Genomic DNA, 8677 nt, shown 5'->3' on the forward strand with positions numbered 1-8677 from the left:
GCTCCAAGCTCCTGACCTTGGACACGTCCAGGGATGGGGCATCCACAACTGCTCTGGGCAACCTGTTCCAAGGTCTCACCACGCTCATCATAAAGCATTTCTTCCTTATGGCCAACCTAAATATAACCTCTTCCAGTGTAAAGCCATTGCCCCTTGTTCTGCTATTAAAGGCCCTGGTAAAAAGTCTCACTCCATCTTTCTTGGCCTATGACCACTGCGATTTCATCTGCAAACACTGTGGAGAGAGCCCAGAGATCTCCCAAGACAGGGTTTGGAGGCCTCAAGCACTTGACCAGTATCTAGAGGCTGAGAGCCCTGGGCTCAGTGGTTTGGAGACTGGGGACGGTATAGGAGGAGCCTGAGCGTGCTGGAAGGGTGCTTTCAGAGCTGGTGGAGCTTTTCTTCCTAGTGGAAAACAGCCTGAGAAAGAAAGAACTCCCCAACATGCAGGTGGGGAGGTGCAGCCTGGCCACGAGGAGAAAGAAACGTCACTCCAAGGGCAGTGCTGTGGTGCAACACGCCACCCAGAAGGAGTCTGGATCAGCCCAAGGCTTTGTGTTTCAAGGAAGAGCCAGGGAGGATGGAGAGATCTCAGCAAAGGAAGGTGACAGCAAGATGGGGCAGCCGGGTGGATGACTGCAGCCTGCAGGGAAAGAGGCAGAGGTGATGGGACACCGTAGGACAGCCTGTGGTGGAGAAGATAGAGGGATGTGGCAAAGCTGGAAGTCCCCTAACAGAGCCAGCCTCTTCATGTCTTGGGCTACGGCTGTTGTCTCTGCCACTGATGCCTCTGAGACAACCAGCCCTTCCAGCACTGGGGTCTCGTTGCCTCCTTGTCCATACTCAGGAGCCTGGGAGGTGTCGTACCATAGTCCTGCCCTTGGCATTGCACATCTCCACATCCCACTGTCCCAGGAAGAGCCCTGAGGAAGGAGTGAGGGAGAGGATCTCCCTTCCTGGGGGCTGGGGGTCAGGCCTTGGCCCTTTGGGCGATGGAGTCAGGGCTTGGCCCTTTGCATTAATGAAACACATCCACGTTTACCCAGCATCAGAGTCACCTTCAACTTGCTTTTCCCGACCTGCCATCGCTGCCTCCAGTTTTCTGCTGTAACCAGACCCTGGGGGCAATTCCTCAGTGGTGTCCCTCAGTGGGACCCATCAACACCACAAGAAACTTTGGAGTTTGAACCCGACTTTGACTCCTTGAGAGGTTCCTTCAACTTCCTCGCAGCGTCGGAGGTTCACGGACTGGGCCTCGAACCCACCAGAGGGGTCATTAAAACTCCTTGGGCTGGTCCTCTGCGTCTGAGCTGGGCTGGGCTCCTGGGATGGAGGGAGCTCACGGCAAGCGGGCAGCGCTGCAGAGAGACAGCTCTGCCCGGGAGCAGCTCCTCTGCCAAGCGCAGCAGGGCTGAGGGCACTGCCAGGGTGTCTCAGGGAGATGAGCAAGGCAGAGAGAGAGCTTGAAGGTGTCAGGATTGGGAGGACGACTGAGAGCTCACTGGAGGAGAAATCTTTGCAGCCCTTCACAGGGTAAGTCTGCGGGTGCAGGGCACTGCAGGCGGAGTTGCTGGAGGCATCTCCTAAAGCTGGCACAGCCACAGCTTACGGGATCTGTACATGTGGGAGCTCTTGTCAGGCACTTTGAATAGCTGTGAAGGTGGGTGTGCAGCCAGGGGTGCCCAGGGCTGTCCTTCAGAGCAGGCTCCCTGCACCCCAGGGGTCTGTGTGCCGGAGCAGGGACTCCGCCACCTGCCAGGGTCAGCTCTCAGCCTGCCTGGGAAGCCCACCACATCACTGTGGGGAGAAGTTCTGCATGGAAGGAGCATCCCCCGGCGGGGCAAGGTCCTGCTGCTGAGAGGGTTCTGCGTGGCTGAGGGCTGCTCACAGCTGCAGATCACTGCAGGACATTCCCTGGAGACTTCCAGAAGCACAGCAAGGAGGGGGCCAATGGTGATGATTTTTGGTCTGGTGTCTTCTAACATCTCATTGGATTCTTTTCCAGCCTAAAGGTTTCAGCAAATCCAGCACCTCATGCTAAGTAGAGCTAAGCAAGCAGCACAAATCACACCGAATGATAATCCTAAATCATTTATTCTACTTAAAACGTATGTATTTATGCTGAACAATTAATATCCCGCAAGGAGAAGGAAGGAGCACAGGGTCTCCCCGCCCTGCTCAGCCCTGGGCAGCCCCAGCATGACGTCAGAGGTGACACCACTGTGAGGTCACAGCTGGCTGCCTGCACAGCGCTGTGGCGTGTGGGGCAGGAGCCCACAGTTGCCCTGTGGCTGCGGCCCTGGACAGGCTCCTGCTGGCTGCGGCGAGAGGCTGCTGCTGGAGCTGGTTTTGGGGACAGGACACGCTGCTGGGGCTCAGCGGGGAACCTGCCTTTGCCCGAGATGGCGAGGAGAAAGGCCCCCCAGACAAGACGCCCAGGGGCCTCCAAAGGCTCCTTGGGGACCAAGGGAAACCAACGGCCGGCAGGGTGAGAACGGGGCTGCGCTGCCGGGCGGGCTTCCCGGGGCGGGGGACTGCTGCTGCCAGCTCGCCTCCTCTTCTCCCGGGGCAGGCCTGTCCCGCAAAGGGTGGGGAAAGGAGGGGGACCCCAGCCCTGCTGCCCGCTCTCGCTGCTGCTGGGACAGCCCTTCCTCTGGCAGGGGCCTCCGCTCAGGCTACTCCTCCCCGCCTCGGCTCCCGCGGCCTGGGGACGGTGGGCAGCCGGCATTTGTCTTTGTCCTCCCACAGGGACCCGAGCGCTGGCGTGGAGCTGGTGATGCGCCCTTCACCTGCCGGCTCAGCCGCTCAAGGGCCTGCCGAGGGGCGCGACAAGGCCACAGAAATCGCAAGGAAGCTCAGCACTGCTGCTTGCTCCAAAGTCCTCCGGGGTGAACGTGGAGAGCCGCGCTGTGCCAGAGCTCGGGCCAGTTGTCACAAGTGGCAGGAGAATCGTAGAATCATAGAATTGCCTAGGTTGGAAGGGACCTTTCAGACCATCTAGTCCAACCATCAACCTAACTATGACAAAATTCATCACTAAGCACTATGTCTACGCGTCTTTTAAACACCTCCAGGGATGGTGCCTCAACCACTCCCCTGAGCAGCCTGTTCCAATGCTTAATAACCCCTTCTGTGTAAAAATTTTTCCTAATGTCCAGTTTAAACCTCCCTTGGCACAACTTGATGCCGTTTCCTCTTGTCCTATGGCCTGTTACTTGGGAGAAGAGACCGACCCCCACCTCTCTACACCCTCCTTTCAGGGAGTTGCAGAGAGCGAGGTCTCCCCTCAGCCTCCTTTTCTCCAGGCTAAACAGCCCCAGCTCCCTCAGCTGCCCCTCACAAGACTTGTGCTCCAGACCCCTCACCGGCTCCGTTGCCCTTCTCTGTGCCTCAATGTCTTTTTTGTGGGGAGGGGCCCAAAACTGGCCACAGCACTTGAGGTGGGGCCTCACCAGTGCTGAGTACAGGGGAATGTTCACTGCCCTAGTCGTACTCACCACACTGCTCCTGATACAGGCCAGGATGCTGTTGTCCTTCTTGGCCACCTGGGCACACTGCTGGCTCATAGTCAGCCGTCTGTCGACCAACACCCCCAGGTCCTTTTTTGCCGGGCAGCTTTCGAGCCACTCCTCCCCAGGCCTGTAGTGCTGCATGGGGTTGTTGTGACCCAAGTGCAGGACCTGGCACTTGGCCTTGTTGAACCTCATGCCATTGGCCTTCAGCCCATCGATCCAGCCTGTCCAGATCCCTCTGCAACGCCTTTCTACCCTCAAGCAGGTCGACACTCCCACCCAACTTGGTGTCACCTGCAAACTTAGTGAGGGTGCATTCCATCCCCTTGTCCAGTGTAGGCTGCCCTGCTCTTTGCCCCGGGGAGGGCGTGCCTGGGACTCGGTGCCCACCTCCCCACAGGGAGCTGAAATATGCCTGGCTGGGCATCCTAGAGAAGAGATCTCAAGGGGCAGGCTTAACTTTTCTCTGGTTTCTTGGCCCAGGGACGGTCTTCAGCCTTCCTTGCCTTCTGGCTGTTGCCCTGGTCTCTCTGTGGAGACATCTGCTGAGCATGTGCCTCTTGGCCGCGTACGTACGACATGTTTCTGCTGCGGATGGGGGGTAGAACAGGGGTGTCTGAGGGCCGGTGCCAGCAAAGGGCAGAGCAGAGGGTGCTCCCCAGCCAGCAGCCCGGGGCTCCCAGTGGGGCGCCTCAGCTTGGGCGCTGCTCGTGCTGTGGCCATTCTCAGGGGAGCCAAGAGCAAAGCCCCTCGGCAGCCATTTGCTGCAGCCCCAAGCTTTGGCTGCGGCAGGACAAACTGCCCCGTAGCCAGACGCTCGGGTGCAGAGCCAAGCCTCCGCAGGGCAAGGGTTTTCCCCAGTTCAGGCAAGAGACCACGCCGGTCTGTGGAGGCCTCTGGGAGGAAAGGCGGACAAGGCTCCTGCGCTTCCCAGCTCTGCGGGAAAACACTTGCCCTAAGAGGGATGTGTGTGATGGCAAGGGAGAACAGGCCTGCTTCCTCAGCCAGAGGGAGAGCAAGGTCCGCACCAGAAAGACTGCTGGAAAGCACTCTTCGTGTGCTCGACGTCTTTGCTTCCTGGGATGATCTTCCTGGAGACCTTCCTTTGGGGAAGAGCTGCCGGCAGCGTTGAACGATGTGGACAGAAATCGTGTTCCTGCTGGACGCTGCTCTGTCAGTTCTCTGTCAGCAGCAGGCTTCCAAAATGGTGTCTGTTTGGCCTGAAAAGGGAAATCCGCCTGTGAAGGGGTTTGTCCAAGGCTTGGATCATGACAGCACCAGGACTCCCTCTTTTTCAGGCAAAAGATGGCCCTGCAGAAGAAGGCGTTCTTGCAAGTCTTCTTGTTGCTCCCCCTGGCTCTTGGTGAGTTTTCATGAGCAACCATCTGAGAGCGACAGCCTGGCTGGGCTGGACGCCACCTTTCCTTTTGGGCCAGTATGTGCGGAAACTCCCGTGGCCCAAGTGCTTCCCAAGCAAGTCCTTGAGTGGGACTGCCTTCTGGGCTCCCAGTAAGACTGGTAGCCTCCCAGTCACACTGCTGCCCTGCCTACCGGACCACAGGGCTCACTTAGTCGGCACCTCTGCGAGAGACGGGGGTAGCTCTTTGCAAGCCTGACCTGGGGATTCCCAGAGGGCAGGGGCCATGCAGGGGGACCGATGGAGAGGTACCTCTCCTCGCCCAGCAGCCTGGTCTCGGTGCTCACTGGGGCAGTGAGGGGAAATGGGGAATAGCTCTGGGGCACCGAGCACACCTGAAGATCACGGCTGCGCAGTCCGCTCAAGCCCGGGCTGATGGCCCCCGGTCAGAGGTGTGTCCTCTCCCTGCACCCCACGTCCCCCCGCCTCCTCAGCTCACCTGCTGCCCCAGCCCCAAGGCAACAGGGACAGACAACGCCACTGCAGGCATCGCCAGCACCCCCGGTAAAATAACTGTCTCTTGCTGATGTGAATTGCAGCTGATGTTCACTGCGGGACCTCGCTGACAGGCCTGAAGCCCCTGAGGTAAGCGATGTTTCCTGAGCTGGAATTGGGTCTGTGCAGAAGGGTCAGACGACCTCGTGTCCCTGCACCCATTTGCCTGAGAGCCGGGGCTCCCGCACGGCCCTTCCTGCCTTTGCCTCTTGCGCCAGCTGGTGCGGAAGGGAAGCGCTGGCAAAGCAGGGAACGCACGCGTGTCTCTCCTCCTTGCTGAGCTCAGAGGCTCCCAGTGGGGTGGGCAGCTCTCTGACAACATCTGCTTTCCTGGTTCCTGCAGGAACTGCCCGGTTTTAATGGCGCAGCAAACTCAAAAGATGCAGCTAATGCTGGAGGAGGTGGCTCGGCTGAGGGCAGAGATCAGCAGCGTGAAGCAGGTGCTGCGGCGTGTTGGGGAAGGAGGCTTGGCTGGGAAGAAGCCCTTGGGGCTGTGGGTGTGTGGGACTGCTGACTGCAGTCAGCCAGCCTTTGCCCCAGGGGCCTCCTGGGCTGCACAGGCCCTTCTCCGGCCCCACTTTCACCGGCCGCTTCAGGCAGCGCAGGACTCCCTTGGCACGCCAGCACCTCTGGCTGCTCTGGCTGGGCTCCTCAGGCAGGGGTGGGACCCAGGCACGCTCACGGGGGGCCAGCCATCGCTGGCAGGGCTTGAGTCCACCTTCCACCTGCCCTGGAGAGTGTGGAGGATGGGGACGAGGGTGTGGGGACCCTCATCAACCCACCTCGGGGCCGTGGCCATGGCTGTGGACACAGACACTGTTCCTCAGTCCTGCAGCTCCGTGGAGAGGGTTTGCCTTGCCTTTCTGACAGTGGCCCTTTGCCGCTCCGGGCGCTAGTAGCCACGCTGAACGTTGATGTGCTCCTTTTCTCTGTTTGTTTATGGCGTTCCCAGGAAGTCGAGGAAATGAAGCAGGCAGCATCTGAGAGGGCTTTGGAAGCCTACGTGGAGATGTCTGACTGGGCCCTGCAAAGCTCTGGTATGGACACAAGCAGCCCCGTCTCCTTGCCCTGCGCTTGTCTGCAGCCCTCCCCAAAGGCGCCTGCGCTCCAGGCGCTGCTCTCCAAAGTGGGGGAGCTGAAATGCTTGGGGGGTCCCAGGGCAAGGCTGTGGCAGAGCAGCTCTCTCAGACTCCCTCCCAACCCTGCCCTCGGCATCCTCACGCTGCCTCTGGCGCTGCCCCCGCACGTGTTCCTGTGCGGACGGAGGGGCTCTCTTCCTCTCCTCAGCATTGGAAAAGGAGATGGCCGGGCCGTCCTTGGCTGCCCACGCAGCAAGCCCTCAGCTTGGGTCTGCTGCCATTCACATGGGCACCGTCTGTCTCCCAGAACCCTCAGACCTTCTCCTGCTGGCGCTGGGAGTGCAGCAGTCACCAGGCACGTGGCCGCTGTCATTCCCCTGCGCGGCTGGGCAGCCGGGCAGCCCACCAGCCTGGGACGAGGACAGGACTGACAGAGGCGCAGCTGGCCGGCGGTGTCAGAAATAGTGTCTGAGCACCAAGCCCTCCTCGTCTGTGGCCTCTTGCAGTCGTCTGCTTTCCCTTCCCTGCAGGTGCCAGCATTGACCTGCAGAGAACTTCGGAGACCTACACCTGCAAAAACGACTGGTTCTGGAGGTTTATTGAGTTCTTTTGCACTCCCCGCAGTCCCGATCGCATTTTGCAGGTATTGTAGCAGAAATCGAGAGGGAATTCTTTCCTTTCTTCCTGTGAAGTTGGAGACTGACCTCAGGGCTCTCCCTTCGGTCCAGTGTTGCGCCGTCTTGGGGGTGGGAGGCGAGAGGTGGGGGGTGCCCTGCAGAGCCCCTGGGCAGGGATGTGTTTCTGCAAGGCCCTGACTAGAATGGTTTCGTAACCGCTGTTCTCCTCTGCTCCATAATACTGACGGCCCTGGCAAAGGTCGGTCAGGGAAGGAGGCCTCCTGCTTCTGTCCACTTCCTCACACACACCTCATTTTCAAGCTGAAATAGACCCCACAGACACACCGGTGCCTACGCTTCAAGCTACGTGGGCAGTTGTCTTGGCCCCAACACTCTCTCACGCTTCATTGCTCTGGCTTTCTGGTTGCAGCCGGATGTTTCCCCAGGAAACTGCTGGCCTTTCCCAGGGCATCAGGGCCAGGTGGTCATCAGGTTGCCAGCGCGAGTCCACCTGACTGCCATCACTGTGCAGCACATCTCCAAAGAAGTCTCTCCATCTGGGACCGTCACCAGCGCCCCCAGGGACATCGCTGTCTTTGTAAGTCTCTGCTGGGTGCTTCTGGTGCGGATCTGGTCCTGGGGGAAAGCCATGACAGGGTCTTCCTTGCTTTTGTGCCTCCTCTGAGGTTGGAGTCCCGGTCTCCTGAGCACTGCAGGGCCCTGGTGAGGCTCTAGGAGTCTCCTCCTAAGGGCTCTAGAGGTCTCCTCCCTCTTAAGACTTGTTCTGGCCAAGCAGCTCAGGGTTCTTGACTAAAACTCAAGCGGAGCCTGAGCTCCACCGTAACCAGTGCTAGACTAGGGCTAGAGCCCCAGGGGAGGGTGGGTAGGTAACAGGGCTGACCCAGCACCTACGTTCCCTCTTTGTCGGGACGAGTCTGAGCTGCTCTCCTTGTGCTTTGCCCCACAGGGAGTGGATGTGGACGGAGAAGAGGAAACTCTCCTGGTGACCTTCATGTACGATGTGGCAAAAGAGGCCATTCAGACCTTCCCTCTGAAGGTGCGATGCACGCACGGTGTTGGGGGAAGATGCCAGGGAGCAAAGCAGGTTTGCCTGCAGGGCCATGGCAGGAGGAGCGTGAATGCTTTCTCCCTGGGCAGAGGGGGCCTGGGTCACCGCCAGGAGAGAGCTGGTGGGGTTGGGAGGGCTGAGTGGCACGCGGTGGTGCTAGCAAAAGGACAGTGAGGGCAAGGTCAGGCCCGTGGGAGCATGAGTCCCAAGAGATCCCTGGCTGCCTTCAGCAGAGCCCGCTGCACACGCAGCCACTGCACCCGAGCAACGTCTTTGTGCCATGGAGAAACCGAGACGCCCGCTGGAGAAAGCCGTCGGGCAGCACCCTGGCTCCATCCCGTGGCCTGCTGGCAGGCTGGACGGTGTCCTCTCCTCCCAGCATAGCATGCCCCTTCTCTCCCGCTGCTCTCACGCCTGCCCGCAGGAAAGCGGGCAGAGCAGACAGCGGGAGCTCGGGGGGGTGTCACACCAGCTGCCCCACGCAAAGG

Source organism: Chroicocephalus ridibundus, chromosome 21 (genome assembly GCF_963924245.1).
Source record: "Chroicocephalus ridibundus chromosome 21, bChrRid1.1, whole genome shotgun sequence".
In the NCBI taxonomy this organism is placed as follows: domain Eukaryota; kingdom Metazoa; phylum Chordata; class Aves; order Charadriiformes; family Laridae; genus Chroicocephalus; species Chroicocephalus ridibundus.